General features: G+C 43.4%; 1 long non-coding RNA gene across 2 annotated transcripts in view; it reads right to left on the reverse strand.

The window, feature by feature from the left end:
* The window catches only part of LOC147187187 (uncharacterized), a 56,679-nt gene that overhangs the window by 5,478 nt on the left and 33,929 nt on the right, over positions 1-17,272 (reverse strand). For both annotated transcript variants that reach the window (XR_015099033.1, XR_015099032.1), the window contains one exon: positions 694-3,115. This is a non-coding gene — a long non-coding RNA (uncharacterized LOC147187187). The remainder of the gene's footprint in view (positions 1-693; positions 3,116-17,272) is intronic.

Below are 17,272 nucleotides of genomic sequence, written 5' to 3' on the forward strand. Positions count from 1 at the left end.
CGCCATCTAGCGTCGTAAATGGGTATAGTCTCTAGACCCCCAAATATAAGACGACCCCCACTTTTTCAGTCTTATTTCAATGCAAAAACCACCGTCTTATATTCGGGCCAATACGATATATATAAGAGAGAGAGAGAGAGAGAGAGAGAGGCCCAGTGGTCCAGTGGTTAGCGAGTCAACCTCACAGTGCAGAGGTAACGGGTTCAATTCAATTCTTCAATTCCAGGTCCGGCCTCCCTGTTTGGAGTTTGCATGTTCTCCTCGGGCCTGCGTGGGTTTTCTCCGGGTACTCAGGTTTCCTCCCACATTCCAAAAACATGCATGGCAGGCTGATTAGACACTAAATTGTCCCTAGGTGTGAGTGTGAGCGTGGATGGTTGTTTGTCTGTGTGTGCCCTGCGATTGGCTGACAACCGGTTCAGGGTGTCCACCCCCCCCCCCCCCCCCGCCTACTGACTGAAGATGGCTGGGATAGGCTCCAGCATCCCCCGTGACCCTTGTCACCATATATAATGACTTGCAGGCAGTATATATTTTTTGGACCTTATATCAAATACTTCCGTCTTTGTCTCATCAGACCAGAGAATTTTCTTTTTAGTGGTCTGACAGTCCTTCAGGTGCATTTTGGCAAATTCCAGGTGGGCTGTCATGTGCCTAAATCATTTAGGTGGGGTCCTGTCGAGACGGTCGTACCTTCTGGAAGGTTTTCCTCTCCCCACAGAGGATGGCAGGAGCTGTGACAGAGTGACCATCAACTTCTCTGTCATCACCCGACCGGCGGCCAGCTCTTGGAAGAGCCCCGCTGGTTCGGAACGTCCTCCATTTACGGATGATGGAGGCCACTGTGCTCATTGGAATCTTTGAAGCAGCAGAGGTTTTTGCTCTCCACTTCCCCAGATTGATGCCTTGAGACAATCCTGTCTCAATCCTCTCCAATTAAGCCTTTCAAGGATGATAACATGGAAAGATGATGCATCTGAGCTCAATTTTGAGTTTCGCGGCAAATGGCTGTGAATACATGGGATTTGAAAAGTGTTTTTATTTTTAATTTGTCTTATGGAACGTTTAAATTTCTATTCATTGAGAAAACGTGATTTTCAAAAGCACAGGGCAACGTGCAGTGGCAGGTAAGGGAAGTGCTCCATCTCGGGGGCGGCGCCCGCGGACACTTTTGTCCTCTGAAGCGGAATAACTACATCATATGGACAACGGCATCCGTGGACGCGATGTACTTCCTCGCTGTGATTCGGAATGCTTTCTCCGTCGCTCATGCAGGGTGACGGGCGGAATTGCGTCACACTTTGGAATAGATGCTGTACTCGTTGAAGAGGTGGACAGCGTGACATGTTTCAAGGTCCATCGATTCCATCGGAGTGGGGAAAGAGCCAGCCGTTGTCAGACCACAAACGGGCACAACAGCGACACCGCGTGGCACAAGCGCGCCGCATCAGAACGAGACCGTTTTCGAATTCAGGACTGTCGTCATTTTGTCGCGCGGTTTGGACAGATTTCGCAGAGCGAGGGGGAAAAAGAAAGGCATGCGAAATAGTTCGGACCTCGATCGGAACTTGAGAAATATAAAAGGGGACGCCATCAGAATGTAACAGCTGGGCAGGAGACGCTATTCTAATTACATGTCCGTTCTGGGCCTCTCTAATTCTCTTTCTTAAGCGCTTTTTCATAGCGCCGAGCGATCATAAAAGTGAAGCATAAATAAAAAGTTCATAAACATCGCGTTTTGTGCGGTGTCCTACTGCATCGCGCTGCGTGTGTAATTAACAAGCTGGTCGATTATGGGAGGAAAGAGACGATTAAAGGGAGATGACGCCATGACGTGCTTTATGGCGGGTTATTAAAAGTTAAAGTTAGCGTCTGAGGATGAAGAAAGGCGGGGGCGTTGCAACTCTCGAGATGTCACGAGATGCTCCCAAAGAAATAAAAAAAAAATCACAGCGCGCCCTGCGTTTTCTCGAATAAACAATAAAAATGCAAAATGAATGTGTGGGGTCTTCAAATATTCTATTGAAACACCGTCGTTAGTTCCTGCCAGTTCATGCGGCGTTTTCTTTTCACTTCTGCCTTCAGCGTGTGCAATGCGGGCCTCAATCGGATTCAGGTCAGGCGATTGACTTGCCAAACGCAACGTATAATCTAGGCATTAAAGAACAAAACAAAAACTCCGGTTGCTTTTGCGATACGCTTCGGGTCATTGTCCATCAAGCGCTGTCCGTGTCCTGAAACATTTGGCCGAATATGAGCAAGAAATGATGTCCGAAACACTTGAGAATTCGTCCTGCTGCTTTTGTCAGCAGTCACATGGTAAGGGCTGCAAATACAGGCAATATTTTGCATTACCTTGAGCGACACTATACGCGGAATAGGCGCAACCTTTCCTCATTAAGATAACACTTGATTTAAAACCCGTCATTTTCCGGAATTATGTTTTTGTTTTTTTGTTTTTTGTTTTTTGCCGCAAATCCCTTCAGCTTGTCCGGAAGCAATTTGGTTTCCCATTTAGTTCTGTCTTTGTCGTTCTTGTAAATTGTGTGCCGAGTTCCACCCACGGAAACATTTTTTTCCCCCCTCGAGCAGATTGAACAATATATTTCTTATCTGCCGCCTTAAAGAAGTTTAAAAAAAATTGATTGTTTCTTTCCCTGTCCAAGAATTAAGTTTTAGTTTATAAAAACAAAAAGTCAACAGCTGTTTGTTGTCCTACAAATCGAAGGCCTGTGTGTGTGTGTGTGTGTGTGTGGGGGGGGGGGGGTTCTTCTGCTAATAGAAGAAAATAAATCAATCAATAAATAAATGCTACACTCAATTGAGCTCATCTATACGTGCATGGCGCTTGCAGCTGTAACAAAGCGCTTTACAGAACACGTGACAAAAAAAAACGCGATAAAACTCGATCTCGCACGCACACGCACACGCACGCGCACGCGGACGCGATGGTCTCAACAAAATTACATCTCAGTCCCTTTTGCAAATTTGCATTACATCCTGATAACCACAAGAGGGCAGCATAATTTCACTTTCCACCGACAAGGGGAAATGCATGTCAATGACCGCTGTCAATTGGACTCAAAGCAGCTCCAAATCCGCATTGTGTTGTTTCCTTGAAAAAAAAAACGAGGGAGATGGAGGGAGGGAGAGAGAGAGAGAGAGAATTACATCGGTCTCATATTCATCCCTCGTTTGCAAATGTGCACCACATCTTGATAACCACAAGGAGGCAGCATAATTTAATTGAAAATGTCATTTTCCTCGTTTTGTACTTCATATTGACGGTCAACTGGGACATTTAGCAATTAGGTTTCATTTTATTTCACTTTAGAGTTCAATAGATTGGCATGAAACGTGTTTGTTTTCAAACTTTTCGAGTTGACGAACCACCGGACGACTGAATCAATGTCTGAAGGCACTGAAGTTTTAAGATAAAAGGTAAGATTGCAAATAGAACCCACGGTGATAACAGCTGCTGAAAGCACAGAATACAACAAAATAGATTTTTTTTTTTAAAAATGCCTTATGAGGGTTATGAATGAATGAATGAATGTGTCCGTGCTTGTTTGTTCTGACAACTGTGTTCTTTCTTTCCTCCAGGGCGATTAAAGCAAATGCAGGCAGAAGGCTTCTCAAGGGGCAGTAGACAGAGTGCTCCTTCAGATCCGTTTGCCTTATTTAGCTTGAGAATCATTGATATGAATGCACCAAGTCACACTATCACGTTTTTTCTATGCATTTGGTCAATTGTTATTCTGCTCTTTCCAGACAGACAGTCATTATATTTGGGAGGGGAGTGTGTGCGTGCGTGCGTGTGTGTGTGGGGCAGGGAGGGGTTATGTCTGAAACCCTGATCAGAAATTCATATTAGCAATCGGCACGGCTACTGAAGATCAGTCATTATCACCGTTTTCGTAATGCGCTGCGAAACGGGATTAGCGTTGCGGGGTCGTTTCACAAAGAGACAGTGAGGGCAAACAGGAGTGCAAAAATCATTCTTCGCAAACCTAATCAGGATCATTTAGCGTTGCCTTTCGATGTGAGCAGATTATGCAATTCGACAATACGGTATGCTGCCAAAGCGCATGAGGCTTCTTTTGGAAAACTGATCTGACCGTGCATCGGCGCAGTCTTCAGTAGCATAACACATTTTCCTCACACGAGGGATTCTTACAAAAAGTGGCAAATTATGAGTGGCACAAAAACCTTCACGTATCTTGCTGGAAATTGAAACTCGTGTCACAAAAAGCCTACGAGAACATCTGAAATCCATTTGGGGTTAACATGAGACACATATTCGCAGGTTACTCATTAACATGAGTTCAAATGCGATTGGATAATTCTGAGCGCAATCAAATCCACATGGGGTGGGCACACTTTTGCAAGGTTTTTTTTCCTTACTTCACTTGAGTTGGACAAGTTGCGGGTGACATTAATGGTGGAAAAGTTTGGGAATGATTTGTCTTGGTGTCCGTTTTTCATCTCACAAAATCTGACATTTGAGCAGGGGTGTGTCGACTTTTTATATCCACGGTAGACATAGTAGATGGGAGGTGAAATGGTTTATTACCTTATTTTAAATAAAACTTTTAACAAATTTGGTCATCTGAGGAACGGCGTGGCGAGATTTATCTGCTCAATGTGACGATAGCATGGAAACAGGAGCCTTGAATATTGAGGTCAAAGTTTACCAGTCGACTAGTAATGAGTTGATTACCCCCCCCCCCCCCCCCCCCACACACACACACCCCACTGCCCATTAAGGTATTCCGGTCAAATGCCTATTCCTAATTAAAAGCATTTAAAAGAGAAGACCTGCATATAAACAACAACAACAAAAATGAAAATGTTCCTCCAAAATGTTTGTGTTTTCACAAAATGTGTAAAATACTTGAAAATGTCCGTGGTGTGGCTTTGGGGAAATGAAAGTGTGTTGCCTTTAATTTGAAGTGGAAGTCTATTAGCCACGGAGCCTTTTCAAACAAGAACAACACGGTCGGTTTGGGAGGCCAATATTGGTACGGTGAAGCAATAAGGCTTGCTGGGGCAGGGAGGCATATTCCCCACGTAGCATTTACTGGTCACAGTCAAGATTGTGAGCCCAATGAAATTGCCTTCAGAAGTCATTCTCATTCCCGCCACAGCAGAACAAATGACCACCAAATACATACATACAGTATCTATCTAGCTAGCTAACTCGAGAGATAGAGATGTAGCTAGCTAGCTAGCTAGCTACATCTATATTGCTATTTAGCTAGCTAAATGTATCTATATATAGCGAGCTATATATACCTAGCTAAATCTAGCTAGCACTCTCTTTATATATGTATATATATACACACACACACACACACACACACACACACACACACACACACACACCCACATCAGTGGCTAGAGAGGGCTGGCCTGAAGGACAGCACAGAGGCACTCATCCTGGCTGCTCAGGAGCAGGCCCTGAGCACCAGAGCCATCGAGGCCCAGATATACCACACCAGACAAGACCCAAGGTGTAGGTTGTGCAAAGAGGCACCTGAGACGATCCAACACATAACTGCAGGGTGTAAGATGCCGGCAGGGAAAACCTACATGGAACGCCATAACCAGGTGGCTGGCATAGTCTCCCGAAACATCTGTGCGGAGTATGGACTGGAAACCCCAAGGTCAAAATGGGACTTCCAGATGCAGACTGACAAGATGGTAATGGCAAACAAACCAGATATCGTGATCATAGATAAAGGGCAGAGGAAAGCCGTTGTCGTGGATGTAGCGGTCCCAAGTGATGGAAACATCAGAAAGAAGGAACGCGAGAAACTAGAGAAATACCAAGGGCTCAGAGAGGACCTGGAGAGAGCCTGGAAGGTAAAGGTGACAGTCGTGCCTGTGGTGGTCGGAGCACTCGGGGCAGTGACCCCCAAACTAGATGAGCGGTTGCAACAGATCCCGGGAACAACATCGGACATCTCAGTCCAGAAAAGCGCAGTGCTGGGAACAGAACCCTCAAGCTTCCTGGCCTCTGGTAGAGGACCCGAGCTGAATGGAGGACAGACACCACACGAGGTGAGGATTAAAAAAAAATATATATATATATATATACACAGTATGTGTGTGTGCTGTGTTTTAACTCCTGTATTGCACCCTAATAAAATCCTCTTTTTTTCCCCCCAAGGTGTCAGGAGCAACCCCTCCCCTGAGAAGGCGAGAAGAATAGAGGCAGACGTGGAGGAGTTAGACTGTCTGGCGCCTTAAAATCATTTCTTCTCTCCCGATAGACTTGAGAGAGGAATAACCCAGATATGCAAATGTAAAAGCCTCAATTAATTGAATTCCCATAATTATGCGGACGGAAGATTGGGTAGGGAAAAGTCATCTTAGCTGACGTCAATTTGTCTTCCCACTTTCAGGGCCTTGAATTAGCTGCCACGCATTATTTATCCGAACAATGTATGATATAAACGCACGCAAAAATGTGTGGTTAAAAATCGGGACCCTCATTTAACCCCAAAAGTTGGTCAAATGAATAACCCACAAAACCATGCATTTTTTTAAAAACGTTTGGGTATTGATCTTTGGGTTATTTTTGACTCAACTGTTTTTAGAGTGCGATGGTATACTACCACGTACTCTTAAAACTGCTGGGTCAAAAGTAACTCAACTTGAACGATATAACCCGACGCTGGGTCCAAGATAACTGACCCACTGCTTGGTTATCAATACCTACTGCATTGGGTTGATTTGTCCCGGAACGTTAAGATTTTGATCCAATAAGGGGTAAAAAAAAAAAAAACGACTGCAGAAAAGCGTACGCGAGTGCGATCGTCCAACAATGCCGAAAGTTTCGAAACTGGACCAAAATTTGTTCCGTGACTCTGATTGACTTTCAAGTCATCCCCGTGTGGTACGATTCAAACAAATTACGATGTCGTATAATTAACTCCAATTACGACACCAGCCACTCTAATTACCAGACGCTTTATTCCAATTATGGTTTGATTCCCTTTTGTTAGCATACCTAGCGATCATTGCAATTGTCATTCACCACGGGGGAATTCCGGTCACGTGACCCGAGTTCGACTCACTCCTCAATCCACTTTCAATACAATCGCTTCTAATGACACGACACTACCGTTCCGACGCGATTCATTGTAAATCGATCGAAGGCGAGACCTTACTGTGTCGGCGATACAATAAGATTCATTCAAATTATATGATGTCAATATATTTCAAATATGTATTTCAAATTTTTTTTTTTTAACTCTCCAGATTGTAGAGTCGTGCTGAATCCCGCATTGTGTTCACTTTTAACAAATAAAGGTGGATTGGATACGAATAAATTATATCGCACTTCTGTACACAGCGGGCTTGTTTAGTGCCTTACAATAGAAAATCCGCAAAAAGTCATCGTATCCGTTTTTAGAGATTATTTTTAAGTTACCGGGAGCAACGGGTGCTCGGATGCAACACGTGAGTTTGTGCTGGAAGCAAACAAAACTCAAACAAAAGCGAGGCGAGGTCATGCAAATGAGCTCGCCACCACAATTAGGATTCATGTAAATGTGGCAAGTTAATTAATCCGCGGGAACAGTCGCGCTAATTATCTGCTAATCCCCAACTCATATTCCTCCGTATTTAAAACAAAACTCTCGTGGTCTGCATATGGGCATAGCAGAACCCCCCCCCCCCCCCCAAAAAAGTGAAATGTCTCAAGATTAATTACGAGTTTGAACTGACAACGACGGCTCTAATTAGCGGTGTCACTCAATGCAGCGCAAATGCAGATGGGCATTCTTCAAGGAAACAGACAAACCAACAAGGAGCAAGTTGACGTTAATCAAAAAGATGACTTGTACTCTTAATTACGGAATAATTAAGAGCGATGTTTTTTTTTTTCAGCAGCCGCCCGAATTATTTATGACTTTGCACAGGGTTTGGAAGAAGTCAGTGGAACCTCCGTCGGGACGTTTTAAAAAGGCAATAGATCACTTTACTCATGCTGACATGTGCAAAAACGAAAAGTCCACCTTTTTTAAAATATATATACAGGTATATATATATATTTATTTTTTTTATTTTTATGTGTGTCGGATTATGACCCCGATGCACTTTAGGAATTATACCCGCGAGAAACTCAGCTTCAGGACGGTGACATTGAACTTTTTTTTTTTCTGGGCTTGGAGGACAAAATGTTATTTTGTGACAGAAGTGATCAAAAGAGGCCTGGGGAATAACATGCTGTTAAAAACAAACACGTACAGTCGCTTTGCCTTCGAAAAGTCTGTTTAGTTTAATGCTATCAAGCAGTGCAAAACGCCACAGGTGGGCTAACTAAATAGCACTTGGCATCGTGGTGTTATAAGAAATGGATATTTGAACGCAAATGGTGGAGCAACACATGCAGACAGATTATGAATAGTCCCTGGGGCTCTCTGCCCTAAAAGTGAATATTTTTAAATCGCAAATCTTACTCTTGAAATTGATGAGAAACGACCCTCTGTGAAAGTGTCTTTTCCTTTCTATTTTTGGGCTGCACAGGACGCCCTGGTGTGTGTTAGGAAGGTTTGGAAGAGATGACTTAGAAGGGAGCCATGTGGTATACACACTGTCAAATCTCGATGGTTTAGGATGAATGGATGGATGGATATATATTATATATAACAATTTTCAAGCAGTAACAAGTGAAATACAGGGATTGCATAAGTGTGCACACCCTCACTGGGCTGCTCACAATTAAGCTATTACAATCAGACGACAGGCCAACCGATTAATCGGCTATTACTGCTTATTAAAATGTTCTCATCCCCGGCGTTTGAATACATTATAAGATAAAACAAAGTTCATAACATTCAAACATGAACCACCGCCTCACAAAAAAAAAAAAGTCAGGAAAAATAGACAAAGACAGACACAAAGCATGATGCTTTTCCTGCTTCAAACCATAAACGGGTTGTTTACTTTGTTTTCCGACTTCACTTTGTTTTGAGGCAAGTTACAACGGAAGCAAATGATGACTTAATGCGCATTAAAAAAAAAAATCCACAAAATTCTGAGAGGCACATCTATGGACAATGGGGAGCCATTTCTGTCCGACATGCAAATTTCAGTAGCAGGAGCACAGGAACATTCCATTAAAGGCTTGGGCACATTGTCCCCTTTTCCCCAATCCCCAATTCAGCATATTACTCTGCACCTTGTTTCACACGTCTGTCTGCCCTTTTCTGCAGATCCTAGCGGCGCTAATCTTCAGCTACATCTCTCTTGGCTTTCAAATGACGAGAAATGCGTTCATCCAAATTCCAGACACATCCACCTTGTGAAAAAAAAAGAAAGTCTCAGACCGCCATGGCTCGGGGCTGACTTTTTTTTTATCCCTTCCCTGTCTGTCACTTTATCCTAAAATGTTGTTGTATGACGAGACATTCTGAAATATGAGCAAATAAGAGGGTGACTATGAAGGAAGCTACGGTGTTGTTTGGTGCATCCATGTTTATGTTTTGGGAAGCTATGCAAGATAGCCTTTTTTTTCCAGATATCTATCTAAATATATCTAGATGTAAATACTTGCCATATAATGGGTAGATATTTGATATATGTATACATGCACATACATATAATAGACACATCCATACGTGTATATACCGTATTGGCCTGAATATAAGACGGCCCTGATTATAAGACGACCCCCTCTTTTTCAAGACTCAAGTTTGAACACCAAATTAATTTTTATACAGAAAATAATGACAGTACATCTGAAACAAATGATTATAACAATATATTTGAGAGAAAAAGCATGTTATTTTGCCTCATTCAAATCTTAATATCTGAACATTTAAATATGTAAACTAAAGTGCAATCACATTCGTAAATGAATGGCTTCTGGTTTCTGAAATGTAAATTACATGATAACTTCTCCTCAGCTGCGGATCTTCGACCCACTTTTCTCCAGATTGTCGTTATGTTTCTCCATTTTCTGTTATCTCTTCTATTGTTTTCTTCTCTTTTCTTTCTTACCGCTATTTTTTTATTTTTCTTCTTTGTGCTACCGCTATTTCAATTTTTATTCTCCGTGACAGGGGTTAACTTTGCCCTCAGGAGTCAAGTTCAGCATTTGCTTCAATGATATCTGGCGCCATCTGGCGTTGTGAATGGCTATAATGTCTAGACCCCGAATATAAGACGACCCCCACTTTTTCAGTCTTATTTCAATACAAAAAACACCTTCTTATATTCGAGCCAATACGGTATAAGCATATGCATACCTGTGAGCAATTTGGCACACGGATTAAAAAAAAACAACAACAACAACAAATGACGCGTGGACATTTGGAGCCGACATGTCTCTTAATAAGAGGGGTTTAAAAGTAAACTCCCGGTACATATCACTGCCCTTTGCACTCCAGGTGCATTTTTGCAGCGCTAGAAATCACTAAAGCTCCTCTTCCCAGTGTATGGATGCACTTGAAGTTGTTGTGCCGTTGAAGCTGAGGTGTGCATTACAAGATAGGTGCCGTATTGGCTTCTGGCGCTCGCATCACTTAAGGTGAAGAGACGTCTCGGCCGGCTTCCAGCTCACTCTCTGTGGTCATTTATCAAGCGTCCAAGTGGATTTTTGCGCGTCCTCACTCGACCTCTATTGGCTGCTTATCCGTCACCCCCCCCCCCCTCCTTCTCATATAACGTATTGTATCCATGGGGAAGTATGAATCATCTGGCAACATATTCCCCTGGGGTATTTGATCTTTGTTGTTGCCACCTGCTGGGTTTCTTCCAAGCTGGGTTGTACAAGGTAGCGGAGGCTCGAGCCTCGTGAGCATTCCCAGGAAAGAAAACAGCATTAACATTTTCTCCGTTGCCAATCTGAAATTAAGCAGCTTGCGACACGTGTGGAAGCATCCTCAATGTACCTTGAGCAAATTGTGGCCTGAGAAGCAGCGATGGGGGAACTTTTGGGAATACAAAATACAAAATGTTTATAATTGCCATTAGGAATCATTTTGCCACCTCGAAATGAACCGAATAATATTTAGGCGTCCCAGAAATGCAGACACAGACAAAATGCAACAAAGTCCGAAACAGAAAACGCAGAGGATCCAGAGGAAAAATGAGGAAGGCGCTCACAAAAGGCAAGGGAATGGAAAACAGAGAAAACAAACTAAATGTTAATAACAGTTCACAAGACAAACAAAAATCCAAGTCAAAATAACTCAACAACGGCTATACTGACAAAACAACGCTTGAGCAAGAACAGCAACAAGGTCGATAATCCGACAAGCACCCGGCAGTTTGTCAATCCTTAATAAATTCATAGCCTCATTTTCTTTTTTTGTCATATATTGGTATTAACAGAAAAAGTGATTAAAAACAAAACCAAATAGAGTGTAAAGATCTCAAAAGGGGACCCGATTTGGACACTTATGATTTATACCAAGAGCAACGAAAGCCTCAATTGGTTCCGATTTTTTTTTGGATGTGCTTTGAAGATACTTGATAAGATTAAACTATACAAAAAGACATTGTCCTAATCTTTTGGTGATTTTTTTTTCCAAGTATCAAGACGGCGCAACCTCTCAGTCTGGATTTTGACCGGGTTGCGTGATTGCAGCTTTAAGGCTCACAATAAAAGGGGAGGACCCCAAACGTTTTTTTTTTCTCGAAAATCATCACAACCAGGTCGCACTAGCCTATTTTTCAATTAGATGCGCCACAACTCTGCAAATAATCCCGGCAATAGGACGGCGTGAAGCACGAAAATAGAAAGGCGCACCCCCATTGGGCCACGTCTGGCAGGCAGGCGAGCAGTAATTTCAAGTCGTGATGATTCAGAGCTGACCAAAGGCTTCATGCGGCTCTCTGATTGCGGCAAATTACACAATTTGAAGAGCCCTACGAGTCCCCCTCCTCCCCTCCGCGAGCTCCCGATGATCTGCGGTGCTTCACTCCTGAAGGGGGTACACCTGGTGGGTGGCGAATTAGGTGAAATAAATACAGCGGTACCTTCAAGTTTGACCACGTTTTTAACTGGGAGTGTGTTATATCCAACACTGCCTGCTTTTGTACGCAAAGGGGCCGATATCAATATTATCGGGGTTTTTTTGGGTTGGTCAGCGCACCACTGTGACGCACCATAAGTGCAAATTTATGAAAAGAGTAGATTGCAAGTCAAGTTCTTATGCTAAGCCGAGTAGTATTCAAGTAAGCTGGATCCGCGCACCCCCCGTGCGCATTTGTCGGAGCGGCTCCTCCAACTCAACTTTCTGGCCGTTTGTCCTTGAGCGCTTCATTAATTCCGCCAATTTTTCAGGACGGCACCTCGAGGCTATTCACCTCCGAGATGAGGCGGGGGATCACCGGGAGGCGCGCCGATTGCAATTGCCGCAATTCCCAGTTAAATATACGCTCTCGCCAGTTCATCAAGGTTTTCAATTAAAATTAATAAAAGAAGAAAATTAATTGCCGTTTGAGGAATAATTAAATTATAATGATCAAATGAGAGGGGGTTTTTTTCAGTTAACGTGCTAACTAGTTATTTCAATTGTTCCAATTATACGTTGTCATTATTATTGAATGGATTTTGTCTGGTTGACATGTCGGGTCAGAACTGATTTATTATGTTAAATCCATTGGGATAAAACCGTTTTAACAGTATTCAACATGCTATGAATTTTTTAGAGGTCATGGACAGGTAAGGCTCGTGCCATCTGTATCGAGGCATTGAAGGGGGCTGTCTTTTAACTGGCTACACAAGATTAAAAAATCAAGTAAAACGATTCATTTCAATCCATTAGTTGAACGCAAAACAACCAAAATGAACCATGAGCATACTTGCCGCCCTTAATGAAGCCAATTTCTTTACTTCTACTCCGCGAGTTTGATTCGGCCGTTAAATAGCGTCTACGTGGCGACACTACAACCCTTTCAGTGACTGATTGATCCGTTTTCCGATCCGCTTTATCCTCACAAGGGTCACGGGGTGTGCCGGAGCTCTTCGGGCAGTAGGCGGGGGACACCCTGAACCGCTTGCCGGCCAATTGCAGGGCACACGGAGACAACCATTCGCGCTCCCAATCACACCTCGGGACAATTTAGAATGCCCAGTCAACCTGCCACGCATGTTTTCGGAGTGTGGGAGGAAACCGGAGCACCCGGGGAAAACCCACGTAGGCCCGGGGAGAACATCCAGACTCCACACAGGGAGGCCGGAGCTGGAATCGAACTCGGTACCTCTGCACTGTGAAGCCGACGTGCCGTAGACCACTGGACTACCGGGCCGCATATACATACATACATATATATATTATATATATATATATATATATATATTTTTTTTTTTTTAACGGTGGTGCATTTGGGGAATATCAATCATCACTGCGGTGTTGGTTTATTCATAGGAGTGTTCATCTCGTCTCGTTCAAACAACTGAAAGCGGGTTGGGGCCGTCGCCGTGACGATGGAGCTCATGTGAGGTCACTGTCACAGCGAACCGATCCAGAAATACATTTGCTCCCTTCGAGGAGTAAGTGTTCACGCTCCTCGCGGCGTTCTCCGGAAACGTGCTGAGCTCGGCGCCTCTTTCCCGGTTGAACCCGCGGCGCCTCGATCGCTGCGGTAATTGGGAACGGACGGTGCGAACGGACATCATTACCCGACGGGATGTGTGAATACAGATAGCATCAAGCTAACGTTGTGTGCGTGTGCGTGCATACGTGGTATCGGAGGAAAAACACACACGCACACAAACACTCACACTCACACACCGGGAAACTTGATGGTTGTAAATGACCACGACGTACTGTACCTGTGTACAGTTCACGATTGACGAATTCACCTCCACTCAAAAAAAATAGTTTAGTCCAAAATATCTCAATATAGGTCAAACAGGGACTGACCCAACTATTTGGGTTCTTCATTTAAGCCAAAAAGTACAAATAAATCATCAACATAACATTTCCAAAAAATAGTGCTCTTTTGTACAAAACTCAAAAGAGTGAGTTGTTCGTCTGGTCACTTCCTGTTTTACTTTGAAAGAATGAATCTCCTCTTATATCAGGTCACTTACCTTTCCTGTTGTGTCAGTCTGATTATCACCCCCGCACCCCCCCCCCCCTTGCTTGTTTCAACCTGCAACAGATCTTGAGAGTTATTTCCATTTTTTTTTCCTGTAGAACGTCCCCCTCAGTTATCGATTGAAAAAGTCACCCATTGCGGTTTTTGACGTCCAAGTTCTGACACCAGCCGTCAGTGTCAAAGGAAGTATTTTGAAGTGATGCATCTCAACTGACAGACGAGGCTGAACTTTTTAGCCATCATTTTTGTTTTGCGGCGTGCCGGGAGATTTTTCATATGTAAAATAAGCGCTTTGGCTCAAAAACTGCAGTTAACTAAATTGTGAGGCTTAAAAAAAAAAAAAAAAAATGGCTGTCTCAAGTCCAGCCCGTAAAACACGGCATCTACTAAACAGACGCTAAACTGAACAAGGACATAAATCACGGGAAAGCCACAACAGTGTTTTTTTTTTTTTTTAAACCCTCAAGTCTTTTAAAAGAAGTCACTAAATCACAAAGCTGCATCTATTCAAGCAGAACCCTCACAACTACGAATGAGAAGGAAAAAAAAGGCACTTGCTGTTGTTCCAATTGAAGACAAACGACGTTTGGATTGCCATTTTTCTTTCTTTGTCCATTGCAGCCAAGACCCACGGGGCAAAGTTGTCAGAGTTTTGTGGTAAATCGTAGGTAGGAGTATGTGATTCCTGGCCTATTTACGGCCCAGACGTGGAGAGAAAAGAAAGAGCGAGCGGGACAAGGTCACGGTTATAAATTACCGCCATGAAATCGATGAAACGACCATGACGCCTCAGGCGCGGCGCGGCGCTCCTATTTCACTTTTTCTTAAGTAAAACGCCAGATGAGACCAAATTCATTCGGGTTTTTGATGTTGAGAGAGAGGTGCTTGACGCCAAAAAGACAAAACGCCACTGTTTCTGTTTTTTGTTGTTGTTGTGTCAGACCTTGAATAAATGATTAGCAATCTCAATACCTGCCAGTCAAATAGGTTGCATAACTCTTGCAGAGTCATAGCAAGTCGCATCATATCTCGCTCAAGCATTCCAAACCAAAACTGTTTTTTATAGTTGTGAGAAAATAAATCTAATTTTAGGCAGCATGATGAGCTCGTGATTTGTTTGTCTCATATTTGAGGTCTTGGGTTCGAATTCCTCCCGCATTCCAAAAACATGCAAGCGAGGATTATTGAAGACGTTAAATTGTACGGAGATTTTTTTTTTTTTTTTTTTGTCTGGATGTGTCCTGGCGACCAATCCAGGGGGGGAACCATGCCAGATTAGGCTCCAGATCAGCTCAGTGGGGCCGTAGAAATAATAGCGGATTTCGAAACAAGTCCCGTGGCCACAGACTGCTAGCGGCGGTTGCGGACCACTAAGGTCAGTGACATCACACTTCAACCCAGCAAGAACCACCTTTTAAAGAAACACGCATTTACACGGACATACATACAGTTTATGCTCGCAATTTTTTTTTTGCGTTCAATATTTTTCCACAAAAAAGGGAGGAATTACAATCGGCTTGGTAATGGAAGGGCGAAACCATTTTTTTCCAAATTCTTCATTTGGTATCGCCACCTTGGATTGTGACACAGTTCGCGGACGAACAGAACGGCGATTGGATCTCGCAAACGTAGACCCAAACAAAAATCCGAAAGAAAAATTTAGATTTACAAACAAAAGCACGCCGACAAAGTTTAGACCGAAATCGCTGGTCACAAAGAGCCAGGAAAAAAAAAAGGCAAAAAACAAAAAGGCAAGGTAATAGAAACACCGAGAATATACACAAAATGACAAGAGTCCAATTACACGACAACAAAACAAGAGCAAAGACAAAATAATAACAATACTTACTACCGAGGAACTCGCGGCAAAAGCGACAATGACAAGATCGAGAGGTCTGGAAAAACAACACTCGAGCAAGAGCAGCAACAAGGTCAATAATCCGACAAGACAAGCGACTCGGCAGTTCTTAAATACGTGGTTTAATCATGACGATCAAATTGGCAGCAGGCGTGCAGGGCTGGAAGAGAAGCCCTCCACTGCCACCTGCTGGAGACATACAAGACCAGGGTCGTGACGTCGCAAGTAGATTTGGAAAGTCCGCCGAGATAGGCCAACCGCGGTGTCAAAACAACACTTCCAGAATAGACGAATGGACACGGTTCATATATTTTTTAAAAATGACTACGAATCGAGGCCGAGGACGGTGAATGATGATACGGCGACGTAACCCCGAAACCCAATGTTGCATGTAAAATCCCACGATACATCTTTGTTTGAGGGTTGCCTCATTTTTTTTTTTCACAGCCCCTCGTAAGACCGCCAAGGTAAAAGCGATCCATGCAATACATCTGCATTTAAAACGCCGTGTCGAAAAATGAAGCAAAGAGATTTTTTTTTTACAGAGCCTTTGTGAAATGACAGCGAAAGATTGACTTGAAGGATCGCTTTCTGACGCTTGCATCATCATGCCGAAAGAAAACGCGCACGACGCCGGCATCAACGGCGGGAGAAGGTGCGAAGCCCGCTGGGACCGATGGGAGGAGAGTGCCGACCGCTTATACCGTTCGGACAGGTGGTTGAAACAAATCCCCGGGATTAGCGAGGGAAGCCTTTATTAGCATACGCGGCCATTAGATAAAACAACATTGCTTCAATCAAGGAGTGCGTGTGGGGAAGGAGGATTTAACCTCATGCTCGGCGTTAGCTTCCATGTTAGCGAAGCAACAAATCCCCACCAGGGGCAAGTAGTGATGCCCTACATTTATTCCAATACCTTTACTTGAGTAACCTTTTGTATAAATTGGACTCATCGGAGTCGTTGAACCCGTTCATGCACCCTGTAACCTGATAACACGATAAGCTTGTCCGCTGTAGTAACCGCTGTCCCCGAAAGGGTTCAACTCCTTCTGGGCGATTGCGGGAAAAAATAAGAACGATCGTTTTGACCGATCGTGAAATCACGATTCGCCAATGCAATGACTCACCGATTTCCAAATAAAAGTATTGATTCCGCGACTAAAACACAACTTGAAATCAAACTTTAAGGAACCAGATTTTGTTTTAAAGTCAATTGATAATTTAGGATTTCAATTCTAGCGATTCAAACAAAAAAATAAATAGTGGCAGTTTCTGCTGTGGGGCAAATGCGGTGCCAACTCGATGACTCTTTTTCCAAAATATAAAAATCAACTTTTTTTTCTGGCCTTA

Source organism: Hippocampus guttulatus, chromosome 21 (assembly GCF_054856545.1).
Source record: "Hippocampus guttulatus isolate MCC_2025c chromosome 21, RoL_Hgut_1.0, whole genome shotgun sequence".
Lineage (NCBI taxonomy): Eukaryota > Metazoa > Chordata > Actinopteri > Syngnathiformes > Syngnathidae > Hippocampus > Hippocampus guttulatus.